General features: G+C 36.8%; 1 pseudogene; it reads left to right on the top strand.

The window, feature by feature from the left end:
* Positions 1 to 503: 503 nt before the first annotated feature.
* Positions 504 to 23,441, top strand: LOC131074023 (probable xyloglucan endotransglucosylase/hydrolase protein 5; annotated as a pseudogene).
* The last annotated feature ends 565 nt before the right edge of the window (positions 23,442 to 24,006 follow it).

The raw sequence follows: 24,006 nt of genomic DNA, 5'->3' as shown, positions 1-24,006 counted from the left end.
TCAGGTTGAGGGAGAGATTGTATACTTGCAAGTTTCCACCAAATTTTGTCCCCGAATTCTACTGCCGACCCTGACTCACGAATTTCTATCATTGAATGAGAATTTGGAGCGGAAAATAGGGTTATCACTTATGAAATTTTTAAGTTACATTGTGGATCACTTATGAAATTTTTAAGTTGCGTTGTTGATCACTTATGAAGTTTTTAATTTACGTTATTGATCACTTACGAAAGGTCTGTGCGGTCTATAACATGGTGTGTTATGCGCCTTTGCTGATTCATGGCCTGCATGGACGACATTTTCTTTGGCCTCATGAAACTGCGAAAGCATCTAACATAGCGTGTTATGTGCCTTTGTTGATTCACAGACTGCATGTCTACCTTTTTCTTTCACCTTGCAAAATAACTAATTAGACTAACATGGCATGTTATGCACCTTCGTTGGTTCATAGACGGCTTGGCCGGCATTTTGTTTCATCTCGCGAAATGACGAATTAGACTAGCATGGCGTATTATGTGCCTTCGTTGTTTCATGGATTGCATGGCCGGCATTTTCTTTGGCCTTGCAAAATGGCAAAAGCGACTAACATGGTGTCTTATGTTGCTTCGCTAATTCATAGGCTGTGTGGCCGCCTTTTTCTATGGCCTCGCAAAATGGCGAAAGCGACTAACATGGTGTCTTATGTTGCTTCGCTAATTCATAGGCTGTGTGGCCGCCTTTTTCTATGGCCTCGCAAAATGGTGAAAGCGACTAACATGGCGTCTTATGCTGCTTCACTAATTCACAGGCTATGTGGCTACCTTTTTCTATGGCCTCGTGAAATGGCCACCATTTCCTTTTGGCCTCATGAAATGACGAAAGTGACTAAGATTCCATGTTAGTCTAATTCACTAATTTGTGGACTGCATGGCCGCCATTTTCTTTTGGACTGCGAAATGACGAATTTCACTAATATGGTTTGTTTGTCGCTTTCGCCGATTCGCGGACTGCATGGCCGCCATTTCCTTTTGGACCATGAAACAACGAATTCGACTAACTTGGCATGTTAGTTGCTTTCACTGATTCGTGGACTGCATGGCCTCCATTTCCTTTTGCCCCACAAAATGACAAATTCGACTAACATGGTGTGTTAGTCACTTTCGCTGATTTGAGGATTGTGTGGCCACCATTTCTATTTGCCCTGTGAAATGACCATTTCATTTTTGAAAGCGACGCCCTCTTTTTCCCATTGGTATGCCATCTGAATGCAGTTTCTTAAATCACTAGTGGTTTTTTGTATTTTGTGGCTTTTTTAAAGCCCGCTCCCTGTTTTTCCCATGGGTATGTCATCTGAACACAGTTTCTTCAGTCGCCAGCGGTTGTTTTTTTTTTTTTGATTTTAATGTGCATGTTATGCACAAAATAATGTCGCTAACCACTAAGTGAGTTGTGGCCATCCTCCGGCATTTCCACGTAATTTTCGTGTGAGGCCCAATGATTGAAACCGTAGAGTCCACGACAACTCCACATCACATACCGTGGGTCCGGCCACTGCGGAAAATTGGCATGGTATGTATGTCTCGGACATGTATGTTGATGCATGTTGCTGGTATGACAGGTCCCTTTCGGAGCCAGAATAGGCATGTCCCTTTGCAGGGGATGCAATGATGGCCATGCCCATCCATCAGCATCATATCTTCTTTGTACGCTCTTCATAGCCTATGTGAGTACATTGTAAGCAATAAATTGAACCTCAAGCCTTTATAAACTTCATGGAGGAGTTCACCCAAGAAGGTAAGGCTTTAATACCATTTAAAATATTTTATGTAGAAAAATGAAATGGGTATAATACCTTTAAAATATACTAATTCACATTTGGTACTTCTTTCTAAAGCAATTATAAGTATATGTAGTGAAACTATACATTTCATATCATTCTCTCTAAATTTCATCTATATTGAAGCATTCACATAAAAAATATAATTGTGAAGTAATTAAATTGTATAGTTTTTAATTATATATTTTTAGTGATGTTACATATTGATTAATTAAATGTTGTAATAAATATACAAATAATGTAAATAATAATAAAATAGATAAAAAAAAAATTATAAATTAGATGAGAAAAAATTTGATATTCATGTACATTATTTAAATATATTTTAAAAATGATATAATGGATATATGTAATATTATATTTTATTACAAATTGTAAAATATAAAAAATAATATAATTTTGTATGCGATTTCTTGATTTGATTGTGTTGGAAATTTTTACCATCAATGTTTCAAATCACACTTTATGATTCATCATCAAGATGCAAGAGAGTTTAAGAAGTTGAAAAAAAACTTTCTTGCATCCTGATGATGAATCATAGAGTGTGATTCGAAACGTTGATGGTAAAAATTTCCAACACAATCAAATCCAGAAACTGCATATAAGATTCGAATGGATTGTGGAAATCTTATAGGTTTGAATAATATAATTTATAATTAATATAGAATACATATTTTATACTACACAAATTAAACTATATACAAATAATTATGCTTATTATTATATATTATAAGTTACAATAATTTTTTTTTTATTACAATGCAAATTAAATATTATATAATATATTTTACCTATATTTGTACAACTATTAAATACAAATATAAAATTATTATAATTTAATTGATAAATTTTTAAATAGTAAAATTTAATTTACCTATAATATAATTATATTTATAACTATGTATAATAATTAACATTTGAAATTGAATTTATAGTAGGTAGGAAATTGCAGAAATGGTGGAGGGAGTGTGGATTGTGTCTCAGGAAATGAGGATGAAAATGGGAAATTTGATGGGGGTGGAAATGATGTTTGCGATGGCAGGACTCAAGAAGTTCCAATGTGTCGTAATGATTCTTCGTCCTACCAGACTGAAGTTTCGTGTGCTTCTGAGGGTCCCAAGGAATCTTCTAGTCAGTTGGACTCTTCTATGACCTCTGATTGTAATAGAAAGTGGTAAGTCCTCTTTGGTGTGTGCCCTAAAGATAAGTCTCTCTCCTCGGTGTCACATTTATTAGACCCTATCATTGGGGTTTTTTTAATTTTAATTCTGGATTGTATCATGGAGAAAACAAAGACCAATATGGCCTCTATTCTGGTTGGTAAACTTGTGGGGCCTCATCCCAACATTGAAAGCATTCGTGCCTGGGCATCCATAAAAAGGAAAGGAAAAGGCCATTGAAGTGGTTGTGATGGCTAATGGATTATTTTCCTTTTCTTTCAATTGCACATGATGAAGATTTAAATATATGATGTCTAGGGGACCTTGGATGTTGAGTAAATCCACCCTGGTGTTGAAGAAATGGGAGTCGAGTTTTAACCCCAAGGATTGGGAGTTTAATGAGGCCCCCATCTGGGTTCGGTCGCATTGCCTCCCCTTGGAATACTGGGATGAGGAAATTTTTAGTGGTTTGACAATATTTTGCTTCTGGAACCTATGACGATTGTTGAAATAAGATTGGTCTACGCCCGGATTTGTGTGAACATTAAATAGTCGGTGGATATCCCCTTGGAAATCACTTTTAATTCTAAACTAGGTGTATGGGTCCAAAAATTGGAATATGAATCCATTCCTTTTTCTTGTTTTCATTGCAGATAATTCTCATAAGCTATCCATCATCTTATGAATGTTTTGCAAGATAAGAAGCCTAAAGATTTGAATCAGGAGATTCATTCCCCGCAGGCTACAATGGATGAGTAAGTCCCAATGTGGAGGATAATGGTGAGACTTTGATTTCAGGGACCTCGGGTTCTCCTACCTCAGGAAAGAAAATCATTAGGTTCATGGTGGATGTTGGTAATTTGTCTAACCCCTTGTCATCTCAAGTTGAAGCTATGCAGATGGTGACCTCTACCAAGTCTCCGACCTCTCAAAATCAAGATAATAATTTTACGTTGCAGGAGGGAAACACTTTTATTCAAGTTAAATCCTAGAATCAATGACATAGTTCACCTTCCCCTGTTGGTAATGGTTCAACTTCGGGCTTAATTGGGTTTAAGACTAGAAATACACAAAGAGCTGATTGTGGCTTAGAAACAAGAGGATTGGGAAGACCCGCGAATCTTTTCAATAGGGATAAGAAAAGTAGGGTTGATATTGTAGATGGATCTTAGAGAATGTTATAGGATATAGGGATTGTCTCCCCTATCTCTACCAAATGAAAATCATCTCTTGGAATATAAGGGCTTGAACCACCATCATAAGAATGATCTTCTCTCTAATATGGTGAGGGATCATAGACCTAATATTTATTTAGTTTAGGAGACTAAGATGTTATCTGAAAAACTATTAAAACTAAAATTGGTTGTCTTTAAATATTGTGGTGTCCATTATTGTGATGCTGATGGTGCATCTGGAGGTATTGCTATGTTTTGGAACCTCAATCTAGTTGAAGGTTTAGCTATTACGACTAGTCCTCAAGTGTTAGGGTTTCAAGAAGATCCGAAGCAAATATGAACTAACAATTATATACAGATTTAAATGCAAAAGATAAAGAAATAAAACAGGACACGGATAACACAGAGATTTAACGTGGTTCACCCAGAATGGGTTACATCCACCATACATAACCGTCGAATCTTTCTTATTATCCAACAAAAATAGTACATCAACCTTACAATGCCTTAAGCATCCCAGCTGCTTATAACATGCATTTTTAGGGCAACAAACAAAGTCGGCCTTTTTAGGGTTTTATTACAATGTCGATTTTCATCAACAAAAAAATGGCAAGGATACGTGTTGAGTGTACAGTACTTTGCTGATCAATCGCCACATATCAACATTCTCCCACTTGGAGACTGATCAGGCTCCACACCAAACAATCTCCCACTTGGAGACTGATACTAGACGACACCACTGTACTTGTAGCATCCGCTGGATAAAACACTTGGAATTGACTGGTATAAATTCCACAATTATCAATCAACAAGACCAACAGAAACTGATGAAGAAATCAGCTTCTCCTATGGAACTACCTTCATGAACATATCTACAGGATTCTCACTTGTGTGAATCTTCTCAAGCTGTAACTGACCCTCCTCCAAAATAGTTCGGATGAAGTGGTACCTGAGCTAAATTTGCTTTGTCCTTGAATGAAAAGCAGAGTTCTTCGCAAGATGAATGGAACTCTGGCTATCAGTATATAATGGGTGATCCTCCTATGTCTGACCCAAATCCTCCAAAAAACATTGTAACCAAATCATCTCCTTGCTGGCTTCTGTAGCAGCAACATACTCAACTTCACTGGTTGAAAGTGCAACAACCTTTTGCAGCCTAGAAATCCAACTGACTACACTTCCCCCTATAGTAAAAACATACCCTGTAGTACTCCTCCATGAATCAATATCACCTGCCAGATCAGAGTCAACGAATCCACTCAGAGCAGCATTAGATCCTTTGAAACATAATGCCTTTGTAGTAGTTCCTTTCAAATACCAAAGAATCCATTTCACAACATTCCAATGTTCCATACCCATATTACTCATAAACCTCCTCACAACTCCCACTGCATGTGCAATATCTGGCCTTGTGCAAACCATTGCATACATCAGACTGCCAACAACTGATGAATACGAGATGTAAGACATTTTCTTTACCTCTTCTTGTGCCTTTGGGCACATCTCCTTACTCAATTTGAAATGACTAGCCAAAGGTGTACTAACTGCTTTTGCATCCTACATGTTAAATCTTTTCAACACCTTCTTTATATACTCACTTTGGGACAAATTCAAGGTTCTATTTTCCTATCCTGTGTAATCCTCATTCCAAGAATTTTCTTAGCTGCACCCAAATCCTTTATAGAAAATGACCTAGCTAATTTGTGTTTAAGATCATTTATATGTTGCATGTTAGACCCAGCAACAAGCATGTCATCAACATAAAGCAACAGGATTATATAACTGCCATTATCCAATCTCTTAAAATATACACAATGATTAGAATGAAATCTATTTTAACCGTGTTAAGCCATGAAACTATCAAATTTTAAATACCATTATCAAGGTGCTTGCTTTAGGCCATACAAACTTTTCTTCAACCTGCACACCAAGTTCTCCTTACCTTTGACCTCATATCCCTGTGGTTGGAGCATGTAAATTTCCTCCTCCAAATCTCCCTGGAGAAAAGCTGTTTTGACATCTAATTGTTCAAGATGTAAATCATCTGCAACCACAAGACTAAGTACAATTCTAATTGAAGTCATTTTTACAACAGGAGAAAATATTTCATCATAATCTATACCCTTTTTCTGTGCAAAACCTTTTACCACAAGTCTGGCCTTATATCTTTTCTAACCTCCTTCCTCCTCCTTCAACCGATAAACCCATTTGTTAGGCAAGGCTCTTTTTTCTATAGGTAAAGAGAATAAGTCCCAAGTCTTATTTTTCATCAAGGAGTCCATCTCCTCTTTCATGCCTAGCTCCCACTATTGTTTGGCATCCACCTGCATTGCTTCTTCATATTCTTCTGGTTCACCAAAATCAGTTAATAAAATAGAATACAAAGAAAGATAAAATCTTTCAGGGGGTCTACTTGACCTCGTAAAACGTCTAACACTTGCAGGAGTTTGTGGGACAATCTATTGTTGTTGAGCATCAGGTACCTATGGCATTTCACTTTTAGGAATCTCATCCAACACCACATATTCTTGTTTGTCCTATTCATGCTTCTTTTCCTGCATCTATTCTTTATACATAACCTTCTCATTGAATATAACATCTCTACTTCTAATTATTTTCTTATTTTCAAAATCCCATAACCGATAGCCATTTTCATCTATCCCATATCCAATGAAGGTACATTTCTGAATTTAGCATCAAGCTTGGTTCTGTTTTCTTTATCAATATGGACAAAAGCTTCACAACCAAAGGTTTTCAGAAAATAATAATTTACCTTTTTGCCAGTCCATGCCTCCTCTGGAATACCACCATATAAAGGTGTTGAAGGTCCTCTATTTATCAAATAGACAGCAGTATGTACAACATATGCCCATAAATGTAAGGGCAATCTAGCATGCAATCTCATACTCCTCGCGCGTTCCATGATAGTCCTATTCATTCTCTCTGACACACCATTTTCCTGTGGAGTTCCTGGAACTGTCTTCTTCTTTCGAATCCCATTTAAGGAGCAGTAATCTTCAAATAATTTGCTGCAATACTCACCTCCATTATCTAATCTGAGACACTTCAACTTTTTTCCTATCTCATTCTCAACCAAAGCTTTCCATTTCTTAAAAGTTTCAAAAACATCTGATTTTTTTTTAGGAAATATACCCATGTTTTTCTGGTTGAGTCATGAATAAAAATAACATAATAACAAGAGCCACCAAAAGATGATACCTGAGCCAGTCCCCATACATCTAAATGCACAAGCTCTAACTTCTCACTCTTCTTCTCTTTCCCAACCTTGAGAAATCTGCCTCTTTTTTGTTTACCATAAACACAGTTTTCACAGAACTCTAAATCAATCTTCTTTAGTCCTGGCAATAGATTTTTGGAGTGAAGGATTTTCATCCCTTTCTCACTCATGTTCCCAAGCCTATGATGCCACATTATCGAATCTGTTCTTGCAACATCTATTGTTGTTGTTCCTGCAGTAACTTTATCTCTAGTAGCTAGGGTAGAGTAAGTGTTACCAGTACATAGATATAATGTGCCTACCTTTGCACCTTTAGCTACTACTAATGATCCTTTACTGACCTTCCAGATACTATCTGAGAAGGTAATTATGCAACCTTCACTACCTAGTTGCCTTGTAGAAATTAAATTTCTTCTTAAATTAGGAACATGTCTTACCTCCTGCAGAAACTAGTCATTTCCATTCTGCAACTTGATCTTTATCTTTCCTTTTCCAACAATTTGACAGGGCTCATCATCACCCAAATATACCTGTCCAAAATCACCTTGAACATAATCTAGAAAATATTTTCTATGGGGTGTAGCATGAAATGAAGCCCTAGAATCTACTACCCAGGAATCATTAATATTATCCAAACATAAGATTAAAGCATCTTGTAAAGTATTACTTGCAATATTAGCTTCCTTACTATCATTTTCATTTTTGTCTCCTTCTTTGTTTTTCTGAGACCAATAGTATTTCTTTAGATGACCAGGCTTTCCACAGTACCAACAATCTTTCTTTCCTCTAGATTGAGAGTGTCCTTTCTCTGACTTCCCTCGTGACTTCTCATTCCAAGGGTCTTTTCCTCTTTCCTTTGATCTTCCTCTGTTATCCACATTCAAAACACTACTTGATGATGTTGGAGTCTCACCTGTGCTTTTCCTTCGCATTTCCTCGCTTATGATAACACCAACAATATCATCATATACCAAAGTATTTTTACCAGAGACAAAGTTACTTACAGTCATAACCAAGCTATTCCAGCTTTCTGGCAAAGAACATAAAATCAAGAGAGCCCTAACCTCTTCTGCAAAGGTAATTTTTACCAAAGACAATTGACTGGTAATTGTATTAAATTCATTTAAGTGCTCCGCTACAGTTCCTCCCTCACTCATTTTCAAATTAAACAAACGCTTTATAAGAAATAGCTTATTCGAAGCTGAGGGTTTCTCATACAACTTAGCCAATGTCGCCATCAAATCTACAATTGTTTTTGCTTCTATTATATTGAATGCTACAGACAGTGCAAGGCATAATCGAATGGATCCTAGTACCTTTCTATCTAAAATGTCCCACTCTTCATTTGACATTGTGGTCGCTTTCTTTGCCTTTCCTTCCAACGGCCGGCTGCAACAAATCCTTTTGATACAAGTAATCCTCCATCTGCATTTTCCATAACTGATAATTCTGGTCGTTAAACTTTTTGACCTTAAATTTGGAATCCTCCATTTCTCCCACTCAAATCTGAAAGTCCTGCTCATTTACAGAAAACCTCGCTCTGAAACCAATTGTTAGGGTTTCAAGTAGATCCGAAGCAAATATGAACTAACAATTATATGCAGATTTAAATACAAAAGATAAAGAAATAAAACAGGTTACAAATAACACAAAGATTTAACGTGGTTCACCCAGAATAGGTTACGTCCACCATGCATAGCCGTCTAATCTTTCTTATTATCCAGCAAAAACAATACATCAACCTTACAATGCCTTAAGCATCCCAGCCGCTTATAACATGCATTTTTACGGCAACAAGCAAAGTCAGCCTTTTTAGGGTTTTATTACAATGGCATGGATACATGTTGAGTGTATAGTACTTTGCTAATCAGTCACCACATATCAACAGTCCTAATCACATTGCAACTAGATTTACTAATCTTGGTGATGGTTCTTCCTAGATTCCATCCAATACTTATGCTCCTAATGGTTATAATGAGAGGAAGTCTCTATGTTCTTCTATGGTGAATGCAAGGAAGAACTTTCCCAATGAGAAATGGATCCTGATGGGAGATTTTAACACCCCTATTTCTAACTTGGAGAAGATGGGTGGGGCCTCGATTGCTGATGATAGCAAACAAGAGATCTGTTAGATATAATCAATTCTATGGGTTTTAAAGATCTTGATCTTAGTTGGACTATGTTAAACTATTCAAATAGGTGAAGTGGCTTGGATCTAATTGAAGACATATTGGATAGAGGTCTCATATCTTTGGATTGGTTGGTGGACTCTTCTTGCTATTTTTCATCTTTATCGAGGATTGGTTTTGACCATTTCTTGATTACTCTGAGTGTTTCTTCCCTGAGTAGGAGAAAGGCATTCCCCTTCAGGTTTGTGAAGATGTGGACCCTTAATATTGAAATGTATGACAAAATAGAAGAATGATGGGACATTAACATCTAGGGAACAACTATGTACAGAGTGGCTAAAAATTGACCAACATCAAAGGTAATGTCCTAAAATGGAATAAATCCTCTTTTGGGAACATTTTTTAGATGAAGGATACTTTGAAAAGGGCGCTTGATGATATTCAACTGTAGATCCAAAATGTTAACTATGATCCCCACATCATGGATAGAGAAGTGGATATCCGTACAAAACTCCATGACATTATTTCTAAAGAAGAGGAATACTAGAACTAGAGATGTAGAGCTATTTGGCTCAAAAGCGGTGATCGTAATACCAAATTCTTTCATATGACTACTCTAAAACACAAAGCTTCCAATAGAATTAAGAGGATTCATACCAACAACCATTGGGTTGATAAGCTGGAGGAGATGTGTATGGAAGTTGTTTGGTTCTTTTCCTCTCTCTTGGCTGATGAAGGCCCTCTAGATATAAATGCGCAATATGAGATTCTCAAAGAATTCCTACTAAGTTTCTCTCAAGTTATGAATAAAGAGCTTACTAGGATCCCTTCTCTTGAAGACGTTAAGGAGGTGGCTTTCTGTTTTGAAGGTAATGAAGTCTGGGGACCTGATGGGTTTCCTATGTGTTTCTTTTAGCTTTTCTGGAGCATTGTTGGACTTGACATTGTGAATGTTGCTAAAGCATTTTTTGGTTCTCGGTCACTCCTTAAAGAGCTTAATGCCACGTTCATTATTTTGATTCCCAAGAAGCCAAATGCCAGTTGCTTCTAGGAGTTCAGACCCATCGATATTTCTAATTCTATTTATAAGATCTTTTCTAAAATTTTGGTTCTTCACTTGAGAAAGATCCTTCCTTTTCTGATTTCGGAGCAATAGAATGGTTTTTTCTTGGGACGCCATATTTTGGACAATTATTTCTATCCATGAGAACATCCACTCTCTATTGATTAATAAGAAGCTTGGTTTTGTGTTGAAGTTAGACTTTCTCAAGGCTTATGATAGGATGAACTGGCAGTTTCTGATCAAAATGCTTCAAGCCTTTGGATTCAGTGCTCATTTTGTTCAATTGGTGAACCAGTGTATTTCTACCCCCAAGTTTTCTTTATTTATTAATGGTTCTCCATCAGGTTTTTTCTCAGCCTCTAGAGGTCTCAGGTAGGGGGACCCCATTTCTCCATTCCTTTTTGTCATAATGGGAGAAGCCTTCAGTAGAATCATTCACAGAGATGTCAGGACTATTAGGCTTAAAGGGCTTCACCCCTCTTCTCATATCCAGATTTTCTTGCATCAATAATTTGTTGATGATACTATGTTGTTGGGTGAAGGATCAGTGTTCGAAGCTAAAAATATGAAGCAACTTCTACCTCTTTATGAGAAAGGATTTGCCCGAAGGATTAACCTTCCCAAAAGATTTATCTTCTTTTTTAATATCCCTAATTATGGGCAAGTCAAAATTGCTAATACCTTGGGGTGTAAGTTGGCCTCCTTGTCATCCACTTATTTGGGGCTCTCGCTCTATTCTGGGCCTGCCCCTAATTCTTTCTAGTCTAGTCTGGAAAGGAGCTCTTTTGAGCCAGGTGGTAAAGCTCCAATTGATTAAATCTTATTTGAAAAATTTACCTATCTATGCAATGAGCTTATGCAAGATTTCTCCAAAATTTGTGGACAGAATGGAGAAAATCCAGAAGAATTTTTCATGGACGAGTATAGAAACCAAAAAAAGCCTCCATTTGGTTGCATAGGACTAGTTTTGTCTCTCTAAGAGGTTTGGGGGTCTTGCCATTAGACATATTCTAAGATTTAACAAAGCTCTCCTCTCTAAACAATTGTGGAGATGTCTTACAGAGCCTAAAGAGTGGATGTCTATCATCTAGAACAAATATATCGGTCCGCTCCACTCTTGTCAACAAGTGTTGGAAGACCCTACTATCCCTTAGGTTGCTTCAGCTCTTTGGATGAATATTGTTTATATGAAATCCATCATCTTGAAAGGGTTGAGATGGAGTCTTGGAAATAGCCAGAAGATTCGGTTATGGGAAGACTGGTTGGCTAGTGATGGTCCCCTGATTGATAAGCCCTAGCCAAGTCAACGTAGAGCTTTGTGTGTGGACTAGGTTGGCTTTTTGGTTACTGATTATATTCGAAAAGGCTAGTGGGTTGATCTTCTGAGACAAGATCCTATGTTGAAACATCTTGAGAATTAGCTTTCTTTTATTCATATTCCTTCATCCTCTATCGAGGATTCTATGGTTTGGGATAGCCCCTCCTCTGGTGGTTTTTCAATGTCTCAAGTTTTTTCCTTGCAATCTAGATCTTGTGCTCCTACTCCTTTTTGGTCTCTTCTCTAGAACCACCTTCTAGTGCCTAACATTAACATCTTTTTCTATGTTTTCATGCAGAACAAAGTGCTTTCTATTGATAAGAAAGAGAGGGATTTTGATTCCTAATAGATGTTTTTTGTGTAAGAGGATGTTGAAGATGTCTCCCATCTATTGATCCATTGTTCTTTTGCCTAGGATATATGAGCTCATTTTTTCGACCTCTGGAGGGTTTTATGGAGTTTCCCTTTCAATATTTTCAATTATTGGATATAGTGGAGATGCCCTTCTAATAACCCTTCCCTTATTGTGTTGTGGAGATTCATGCATGCACACATTGTTTGGGGTATCTGGAAAGAAAGGAACAATTGGATATTCAAATACAAAGAGTCTTCAACCTTCTCTATGGCCCACTGTATTTAGAATTTCATCAAAGAAAACTTTGTTTCCTCTTGTCCTTCACGCAGGAATGACCCTTATATTCCCACCCTAGCTTTGCATTGGGTAGTCATTAACAAATGGCACATCAATTGGGATATTTCTAAACCCACTACTAAGATTAAGCATACCAAACCAAATATTTCTTGGGTTGCACCCCCAAGAGGGTGGATTAAAATTAATGTTGATAGGGTGACTAAGGGAAATCCTAGGCCGATAGGTTGTGGGGGAGTTTCACTTGATCACAATGGTAGGCTTGTCTCAGTTGTGGCGCTCCCTCTGGGTACACAAACAAACCACTTTGCTCAAGAAAATATAGCCTACATTGGGCTTCAACTTGTTGTTTGTGGAGGTCATAAAAAGGCATGACTTGAAAGTGAGTCCCTTAATATTATTAGTTGTCTGATTAAATAAATGTCCCACTGGACAATTAAACACTTTATTCATGATTGCTTTGATTTCATTACCAAGATGGATGGGGTACGAATAACACATGTCTTTAGGGAAGGTAATTAACCTGTGGATTATGTGGCTAACTTGAGTGTGGCCTTTGAGAATATCAAATGGTGGACGGAAGGGGAAACCTTCACAAGGAACTTGTGTGATCTAGCATGAAAGGATGTTGTGGATCTTGTTTATTATCAACAACCAAATATTAATGATGTAATCTTATCACATGAGTAAAACCACTCTTTGCATTAATTAGAATCGACACAACACTAGAACTTCCAGATTGTTCTTTGCTTTCTAGTATTTTTTCTTCTTGTTTGGGTTTGGGTATGAGACGGTTAATCTCAGGATTGAAAAAGGAAATTTGAACATGGGAGGAAATAAGAAGTGAGCTGAGTCATCCTCGTGCAAGAAGTGGGAGAAAACTAAGGAAATGAAGACTAAGATTTTGGATGGAAGACTTGTCCCATACCCTAAAAAATTGCATGGATATGATCCCAGGGTGACGAAGGGGTTTGTTAAGGGTTGGAGTAAATGAATGCTCAATACCTATGGTGTTGAGTTTAGAATTGATGAGGAGTTTATAATAGAAATCACCAGACTACAGATGGATGGGAGGAAGTTTAACAGAGAGCGCAAGGTGACAAAGGAAGCGCAATCTTTTTTCTTTGACAAGAAGAGAAAAAGAGACATAGTTAGTGTTGTTCATCAAAACTAATTAACCCAAGTACACCTTCAATTGATATATGAAGTAGCCAATTCAATCTATGAAGAACCTCAGGGCTTGGACACCATGACAAGGATATGAATCCTTCTACTCTTCGGGCTCTACAAAACCTAGGCGGGTATACCTTTGATGCTTCAAATTAAACCTATTATACACCTATGACAACATTAATAAAAGTAGATAGATCTCATGAAAGGTTCAACAACAAGGAGGGTATTGTAGATAGGCTAAATCTACATTGACAACTCAACAATATTTTGAATCATGAAATGGATGGGCACTACCATAGAACAGAAAATAAAAGATATTTTGATTTTGGATTTTTAAATGATGTTCTGACAACCCTTCAATGTTACAAAAGATCAGTGCCTTATCCAGGCCACAGAGTCATCCATAAAACTAGAAGAGAAATCTCAAATGCAAGTTCCTTTCAACATTAAATTTTCATGTATTTACATTCATACAATTTTATGCTCTGTCATAAAATCATGCTTACGCATCCAATATACATATTCAACATCATTAATATTTGGTTTCAGGATTTAAATTCTTCCTTGAGGAATACCCAAAAGACAAACATTACACTCTTAGAGAAGGCTAAAAGAGACAAATCCAAATTATCCTTGACAATATGAAACTGTATGAATCTGAATACATTTTGGAGACAATTTCATGGAAAATCACACATGCCTTGCATATGTGTGAACCTGCAAACTGAAACAAGATCTACAACAAAGACAACACTGAAAACCTCGAAGAACACACTGTCATTTGCAAAAATAAAAAGATGCCATCACTAGAACATGCAATTTCAAATTTAATCCTTGGAGAAAATCTCTCAAAAATTGGAACCATTACAATTGATAAGAAATGGGAATAAGAAGATGAGGGAAAAAAGATTAGATCTGCATAACACACTGCCAAGTCTCCCCTTTCTCCAACTGAATATTTTCCTCTCTCCTTCCCATGGAAATTTCTCTCAAGATATCTCATATTTTTTGAAACTAATTTTATAACTTCATTCCTCATTTTGAGAGCTTTCCGATGATATATGATACATGCATATTTGGCCAAAAATAACCTCTCAGGCGAATTAATTCTAAATATGTGCACCATCATTTAAATTTTTGAATTTCACATTATAGTCTGCACTATATCATTAACTATGATTTTTTAATTTTTCAACTCTTGATGCCCTACCATGTGGCGGCTTATGATTCACTGATGAGGTCCACTAGGCGCCACCTAGGATGACACATCACCTTTCTCCACTTGTTCACCATGTCATCGCCACATTGTCGCCACGTCAACGGGACCCGCGAGCTAGACCTGCCATGTCACCTTTCACCATTTCGTGAAGGGTAACAGGCATGCATCTTTGGCTCACAGAGCAACACCGATCGTTGGATCATCTCCAAGATGCACTATCCTTACCATTTCGCCATTTTGCGAAGCTTATCTGGCATGCATCTTCACTCCGTGACATCGCGTGCACCGTTGATCTTCTCCGAACCTGCTCACTCATTAATCTTTCACCATTTCATGAAGCTTATCCGGCGTGCACCTTCACTATGTGAAATTGCGTGCACTGTTGATCTTCTCTAAACCTGCACGATCTTTAACCTATTTGTTCTTTGCAAAATTCACCTACCTCGGGATTCGTGCATGCATTGGGCCCACTTGGTCACCACTCAACCTCCTTGGTTGCCTCAAGAAATGTGCCCACATGCGTGGGGTCCACCTGGGTGCCCAACCAGCACCTTGTGTCAAAAGGTCTTTAGACTTTGACACTATACTAGTGTGGAGCTTTGGTTTTAAATATCACAAACTTCCATTCCCCAGTGAATGTGGGATAATGCTTTGCTTGGGACTATGCATTCTTGAAAGCTTTCTTTGAGTTTTCCATGGCTGCTAATGGCATTTGGTTGAAACTTTCAATGCCTCCTTTCCTGCACGTGAAGGGAAAACACACCTAAAGATTGCATTCATTTGAATATTTATATGTTCTAAATCATGTGTGGGAGGAGGGAGGCCCATCTTGCTGTTTACATTTGCCATTAGAGTTTTAACTTCCACACCATGCCAAATGTGGGTCTTTTGCCTGCAAATTGCATTTTACCTTAGAGTTTATACCTCATTCTTTTAACAGCCAAAGATCCACGCAGAGGGGAGGGGATTGGCTGGGCTTTATGCCTGGAAACTTGTAATTTGTTTTTAAAAGTTTCCATTGCTGCATCTCACATGGGAGGGGGTTTGGTACTCACTGCCATTTAGGTTTACTTTGAAAATTTAAAATCTTCCCCAAATGCCTGCCAAATGCATTTGTTAAAACTTACAAAACCCTCTCCCTTCCACATAGGAGAACTTTGGCATTTTGTTTTAAAGTTTTCTAAAAATATTCAACACCATTTGCATCTGCCTGAAGGTTTCTATTGCCTTTTCCACATGTTATTGGATTTGGCTGTTGGCATTTTCAGTTGCCTAAAGTTTTCACTACACTCCCCCAAACACCACATGCAACAAGGAATACTAGTAGCTATGAATTGTAGTTTGCTTTGAAAACTTCTAAAATTCCTAAACTCCACTCCTCGCAGTAGACTATACTGGTTTACCTCAGCCAATTTGCAGTTTGTAGAGAGTTTATATGGCCTCTTCATTTGCTCATCGCAGGGGATACTGCTGCTGATACACCTACAAATGCATTTGCTTAAATGTTTCTTTAATGCCATGCACCAACAAAGGAAATCATTTTACCTGCCAATTGCATTTCTTAAAGGATTATAATTTCCCCTTCTTCATGTTCAACTACCACTCCAATTCCTTTACCACACAGGGAGAAATGCTGATTATAGCAAATTGCAACTACACCTTGCAATTGAAATTCTGAAATTTTTATTTGTCAGCCAAAGGAAAACCATAAAAAAAAACCTCTTAGTTATATGCCCACATAATGAAACGAAATCATCTCCTAATAAACCAATTTGCCAATATGCATTTGAGTTGGTCTTGATATGCATTACTCTAAATTAAGACCATTTCACCATAAAATTAATGCATAGGCATTTATCCAGGTCGGGCCCCAAAGTGGGTCCGGCTTAAAAAAAATTCATTTTCATGCCACTGACTTTCAAAATACCTCATGAACTTTAAAAATATCTCTGGAATCAATCAGCACCATTTTTGGATCATTAAACTGAGTTTTGCAACTTTCAGGCGCTTGCGCCACATTTTCGCATTTAATCGCGAAGACGTAATTTTCAAACTAGTCAAAACAACTTTTTGGACCTCGCCATCTGACAGACGTGGTACTCTGATATACAAAAATGAACTCTACCAAATTGTTTTTCAAGATGAATCCTGAGTGAAGAGATATTAATGGTCAAAGATGACCAACTAGCTTTGTCGGCACTATGGACTTGATGAAGTCAATGTCCAGGCAACTCATATGCCTTTCTTAAAAATATCAAACGATCTTTGTAGACCCTCAAATTTGAGACATAGGTACCTTGAAGTACATATCAAAACTTAGAATGCTCAGTTTGACCAAAAGGCTAACTGGGTGCAAATGGTGCGCTCATGAAAATAGCTACTTTAACTAATACGGCAATGAAAATCCGGAACACTCAAACAGATGGCTCAAGAAACCCTTTTGAAAACCGACTAAACGGATTGGCAAGAGCTTGAAATTGGAAACATAGCTTGTCATTTATACCAACAATAGGCTGGAACAAACATTCTGACATGACACTCACTAAAGGAACTTTTACACTTATGCAAAAATAGGGCTCTGACTAGCCGTTGAAACAAGGACTTGTCAAATAATAAACTGCAAATAGATTGAGCCTGCTAAACTGAGCAAATGGGTTCATAAAGACTTGAAATTTTGCATGGAGGCACACATTTATGCATAGAATTCAATACATTTTAAATTTCACCATGACTATCAATACGGAAAAAGATATAAGCACTCAAAGTAGGCTACTTGGTAAAATATGCATTTGCACCTAAAATGCACTTTCAGCTCACCCCTTGAAATGGGTACTTCATAAACTAATCCAAACTAAAAAATTAAAGTTACAATACACTGCATAGGCCAAATGAAAGGTGTACAACAAGTTTCCAAAGCCTTACCCCTTGAAAATCAACTAGCTCCATTTTACCCTCTCTCTAACTAGGCCATTCAAACTGACTCATTTTATGATCATTTGGAAATGCAAAGCAAAATTTTGAAATGGGCCTCTAAACTTGAGTCAAATTTAATGAGTCCCAACAGTTAGGAAAATAACTGACGGGGCTACAACAAAAAGGACCTGATGAGTCTTTGGGAAAATGTGGCATAGGTGATAGTTAGGTGCATTACCTTGGATGGTCATTTTGCCGGTATTTTTTCCTATCATTTTACTATTTTGAACCACTTTAGATATGATAGGAATATGTCTCTTCCATTTTATTTGCTTTCCTCTTTGGAGCATGGTTTCTCTTCAGAGTTTAGGAGTCTACTGGCTCATTTACTAGGACCAGGGGAAAAAATTAAGAAAAGAGTACCCCTAGGAGCATCATGGAGGAACTGGAAGATATGAATAGGAACATCATTGAGAAAAATTATGAGCTCATGGAATCTCTTGTTTACTTTTTTTTAGGTTTGCCCAGAGATTTGTTGTTTTTCTTTTGTTGGACTCTATGGGGTGATTCCCTTGTTTCTATCCTAGTTTGGTTGTTGGCTTTGGACTGGTTCGATATTGTTATGCTTATTTTATTTCTAGATTTGGGTTTTCGGTCCTTGTAAAACCCGTTTTATCTTAATAAAAAACTTAATATAAATATCATTATTATATTACATTTTATATAATGTAAATTATTGAATGCATCTTTAAAATAATATTATAGTCATATATTATTATGTGTTAAATTATACACTATAAATTATAAAGTATAATATATAATATATTATTTATATAGTTTTAACTCTAATTTTACTTTCCTCTCTCTTTACATCTATTTGCATCCCTCTCCCCCTATCTTTCCATTTTTTCTCTCTCCCTAGAGTCTCTCTCTCCATTGCTCTCTACTTCTTTATCCTCTATATTTCTCTCCCTCTAGCTCCATCTTTATCACTCCCTCTCTCCATATCATTCTGCTACTCTATCCTCTCTATTTATCTCACACACTTGTTTCTCCCTTCCTATCTCTATATCTTTATCTTTATCACTCTGCCCCTTCTCTCTCTAGCACTCTTTCTATCACTTTTCTCTATGACCTTTATCTCTCACTCTTGCACCTTCATCTCTAACTTCCCATCTCTCTAGGTCTCCCTCTTTCTATATCTTAGTATTTTTCTTTCTCTCATATTCACTCTATCGCTCCATCCATCTCTCTCTCTCTCTCAAAGCTCCATATGTATCCCTCTACACCACTCTCTATATATTACTTCTTATATCTTCATCCTTCTATCTCTCCATCCCCCCTCTCACCCTTCTCCTCATTCTATGTCTATTTTTTCATCTCCCTCTTACTCTCCCCTTCAATATCTCCCTCTATATATATTTATCTCTCTCACCCTCTCTATATTTCCCAAGTTATATCTATTTGTCCTTTCTATCCCTATATCTCCCTCTTTCTATCCATATGTCTTCCTCCTTATCCTTCTCTCCCTATTACTGTATATCTTTTTAATTCTCTCTACTTCTCTCTTCTCTCCCTCTCCCTCCCTCTCTAATTGGTTTTCTTATCTATCTATCTCTTATATACATACAGTCCTAATTTCTCCCTCATTGCCTCTATATCTCTATAACTCTCCTTTTGACCTCTCTCCCTATCTTTGAACCTCTATATATTACCTATCCCTATCACGTTTCTCTCTCATTATTGCCTCCTCTATCTCTATCTCACTATCTCTCCCTCCCTCTCTCTATATATGTCTAGCTATCTCTACCTCTCCCTTATTCACTCCATCTCTCCTACTAGATATCTTTGTCTTGATATTAATCTCTTTATCTCCCTCTTACTCCCCTCTCCATCTCTTTCTATCTATATCTCTCTACCTCTATCTCTGTATCTCTACCTTTACATCACTATCTCTCTTTATCCCTCTCCCCCCGACTCTCTATCTCTTTATATTCATGTAGATTTCACTACCTCTATCTCCTTGCATATCTCCCCCTCACTTTCCCTTTCCCTCTCTCTTTATTGGACCATCTTTCCCTACCCCTTCCCCTATTTTTTATTTGCCTCTTCTACATATCTTTCTCTGTTTCTCTTTGTTCCTCTATCCCTTTCTCTTCCTATATATATCTCTCTTTCTCTTCATATATATCTCTATACCCCCCTATTTCTCTCTCGTTGTCCATGTCTCTCTCTATTTCTCTTGATCTCTATGCGTCTATCTCTACTTCTCTAAGTTTGTATGTCTCTTCCTTCATCTTCCCATCTCTATATCTCCTTATATCTACATCTCTCTCCCACTCTACCTTGCCATTTATATCTCTTTCTATCTCTTCATCTTCCACTCTATTTATCGGTTCCTATTATTTCTTTCCCTTCTCCACCTATAACTCTTTCCCTATCCCCCCACCTCTCTCTCTCTCTCTCTCTCTCTCTCTCTCTCTCTCTCTCTCTCTCTCTCTCTCTCTCTCTCTCTCCAAATGTATCTTTTTCTCTCTTTCTCTCTATGACCATTGAGTTATCTCCCCCACTTTCCATCTCTATTTGCCTATCTCTAATTCTCTTTATTTTTATTTCTCTCTATCTTTCTCTCTGTTTAACCTTTTATGTCCCTCTCTCTCTATCTATTATATCTTTATATCTCTATCTCTCTATCATTCTACTACACCACTTGTATTCCTCTCTCTATCTCTCCCTCTCCCCCACTCTTGCTATATATATCCCTCTTTCTCTTCCTCTATATCTTTTTATCCTTTCTTTTGTATATCTCACTCTCTATCGCCCCCCCCCCCCCCCCCCTCTCTCTCTCTCTCTCTCTCTCTCTCTCTCTCTCTCTCTCTCTCTCTCTCTCTGTTCTCAACTATAAACATAGCATTAACTCGGCGATAGTGGAGCTTGCTAATCTTCTTGATTTAAAGGTTTTGTTTCATTCATGTTTCAATCCTTGTAAGTGAATGCGTATTTTATTTTAATCTAGCACTTCTCCACTAATGGTTTCTTATTGATGGTTCAATCAATGCTAAGTGTAATATTTCATTGATAAAAGTGAAACTCTAATAGGCTTATGAACTTCATGCACTCAAGCTAAAAGATCATGACATCAATGGGATGAAGTGAAACCTTAATATGCCTCAACAATTTCATCCATTCCTATTTTTTTTTAAAAACACTTCAAATCATTTTCAGATATTTTTATAATGTAATGCCCAAAGATTTCACACAAAACATTAATTGAGCCAACATTAGACAAAAAAATATTTTGCATTGTAGGTGACATTCATACATTGCATTAGACACCAATTTGCACACAAGGTATCATGTTAAGCACAACACACAAGATGACACTACCAATGCATCAAGCATGGGGTCACAAAGCGGAAGACTTCACTAATCGTGTGAAAGGTCATTGTTAACTTTATTGCACACTAAGTTAACAATTTTGGCGTACCCATTGCACACTAAGTTAACAATGCAATCCCCATAGTTATGCAACAACAACCTCTGCATACTTAATGGCATCATTGATTTCTAAGTTCAGATTCTATATATAAATTATTTTGTTTTTAATAAATTATATGTTAAATTTATTACCTGTTTTGAGCTTTTAAAAGCTAATGTTGGGTTTGAGCTCTTGCCAAAATTAGTGCGAAGAATATCTTTCTATGTTTTGAACGTGATTTAAAAAAAAATTTGGTTGGTGTATCAAATACCAATAAGTTATAATACAATATTATTTTTCTTCCCCAAACTTATCTTAGTGTCCTTTCTCGACAGTATATATATTGAAATTCTAATATAATTCATAGCAGGCAACTGGGTCTACTTGCCACATACATCTTCTGGATCCTATATTCTTCAATACGCGCTTTTCCAAGACTAAAATCTTATGAAAACGATCAAAAACAAACCAAGGAGAATCTTACCCGCTTCAACAAATATTATACGTTGTAAGTATTCAAGCCGTGTGGATAACCACAAGGTGGAACAGATTCCAGCATAGAGAAGAAGATGACCCGTTCTGCTTTCATAATAGTTCTCTTTATGTCGTCACTCTTCATGTGTAGAAACTTCACCAATAATTTGGCATCATGAATAGGTACCTACGCATAAACATTGGGTATAAATATACGAGAGAAGCATTTAAGTACTCACTCGGAATCCGTTGGGTACCATATGTCTAGTTATAGGAGGTTTTCTAGTTTAAAAGGAGGGGCAATGGCTGGTTATATCTGTTCATTCATGTTTCTGTTTATGTACTTTCTCTCTCAGGGAGAATGTTCCACCTTCAATGAAAACTATGCTATCTTATGGGGAGGCAACCATGTCAAATTGTCAAACGATGGACAGACAGTATAGCTCCTTATGGACAGAGTTTCAGGTATATATGTCAACCGAGCAGACTGTATATTGTATTGGATAGTTTTATCATGATTTAAATCATAACAATATTGTCTTTCAATTCTTTCTTCAGGGTCTGGTTTCGCTTCGAAAAATCAGTACTTGTTTGGGAGCTTTAACATGAAAATTAAGCTGGTCCCTGGAAATTCTGCAGGAACAGTAACTGCATATTATGTATATAAGCTAGAACCCTTCGATACCTGTTTGACAGCCCAAGTAGAAAATATAAAAGACAGCTATACACCACTATATAAACTCCCTTCACCATTTTTGAATCCTCTGTTTATCTTTTAACCTAGTCCCAATATAATTATAAATTTGTCAATCTTTACTGATTACAAATATTTTCCTTGTGCACCTCATCCTCAAATGTTTGTCCGTGTATTTTTCATCAGATGTCCTCAGACTCATTGTCCCATGATGAAATAGATTTTTAATTCCTTGGAAACCTACAAGGAAAGGATTATATTCTACAAACCAACGTTTTCGCTGGTGGAGTTGGAAACAGAGAGCAACGAATTCGTCTCTGGTTTGATCCATCTGCAGATTTCCATAATTATTCAATTCTTTGGAACCAAGAGCAAATAGTGTATGCGATCTTCTCTCCTATTAATCTAAATAATTCAATAGTTGATCATCGATTTCTCTTCCATTTCATTTCATGTAGAAAAGTTTAGAGTTTCTCTAAATTTTGTTCCACTGTTTTCCAATGAAAGATTTCTTAATTTCAAACATTTGTGTGTAATATTATAATGTGATTTGTGAGCAGCTTTGGTGTGGATTCAATACCCATCAGGGTGTTCAAGAACAATGAAGGAGTTGGGGTGCCTTATTTAAAGAACCAACCCATGAAAATCATCTCCACCCTTTGGAATGGGGAGGACTGGGCCACGGATGGAGGAAAAGTGAAAATAGATTGGAGTAAAGCTCCTTTAGTTGCATCATATCAAGGTTTCGAAGTGGATGGGTGTGTGGCATCTGCTCAGTCGTGTAGTGGCCACTGGTGGGAGCAACCGGAATTTCAAGGCCTCAGTCAAAAGCAACTGAACAGGCTTAAATGGGTGGAAAGAAATTATATGTTGTATGACTACTGCAAGGACAAATCTGGAAGGTTCTCTAGCCTTCCGCCTGAATGTGCTATAAACCCCTGAACATGGAGATTCTATAACGTATTTATAGTGCTTACTGGTCTATCTCTGATTTCTAATAAGATTGTTCTCCAATATAATGATGAAAGATCCCATTATTGTTGTCAATGATAATCCTATTTTCATATTTGTCCTGATTAAAATGGGTAGAAAAAGATTGGCTAAAATATTATGCAGTCCATTTTCATATTTATGTTAAAAAAATATTTTAATCTTCCTAAAAACATAACAGATTAATATTATTATTAATAACAAATTTTAAACAAATTTCATATCAATTATTAATTACATCACTTGTTAAGGATCATACAATTCTAATTATAAAAATGGTATAAATGTGTGTTTACGTAACATGTTGTTAGTAGCTAAAGATCAGATGCTAATATATGTGTGACTATATATATATATATATAATATTGTTTTATAGAAAATAATTAAATAAAACAAATGTGGTTATTTAAAAGAAAACAATTTATCATGATGTCATAATGCTATAAATTAGGAAATGAATCTAAAATAAGCATGAACATATTAAAAACTTGTAGATTGAGGATCATTATGGTTATAG

This window comes from Cryptomeria japonica, chromosome 4 (assembly GCF_030272615.1).
Source record: "Cryptomeria japonica chromosome 4, Sugi_1.0, whole genome shotgun sequence".
NCBI classification, from domain to species: domain Eukaryota; kingdom Viridiplantae; phylum Streptophyta; class Pinopsida; order Cupressales; family Cupressaceae; genus Cryptomeria; species Cryptomeria japonica.
Note: the sequence above shows the minus strand (reverse complement) of the source record. Positions and strands in the feature narration are given on the sequence as shown.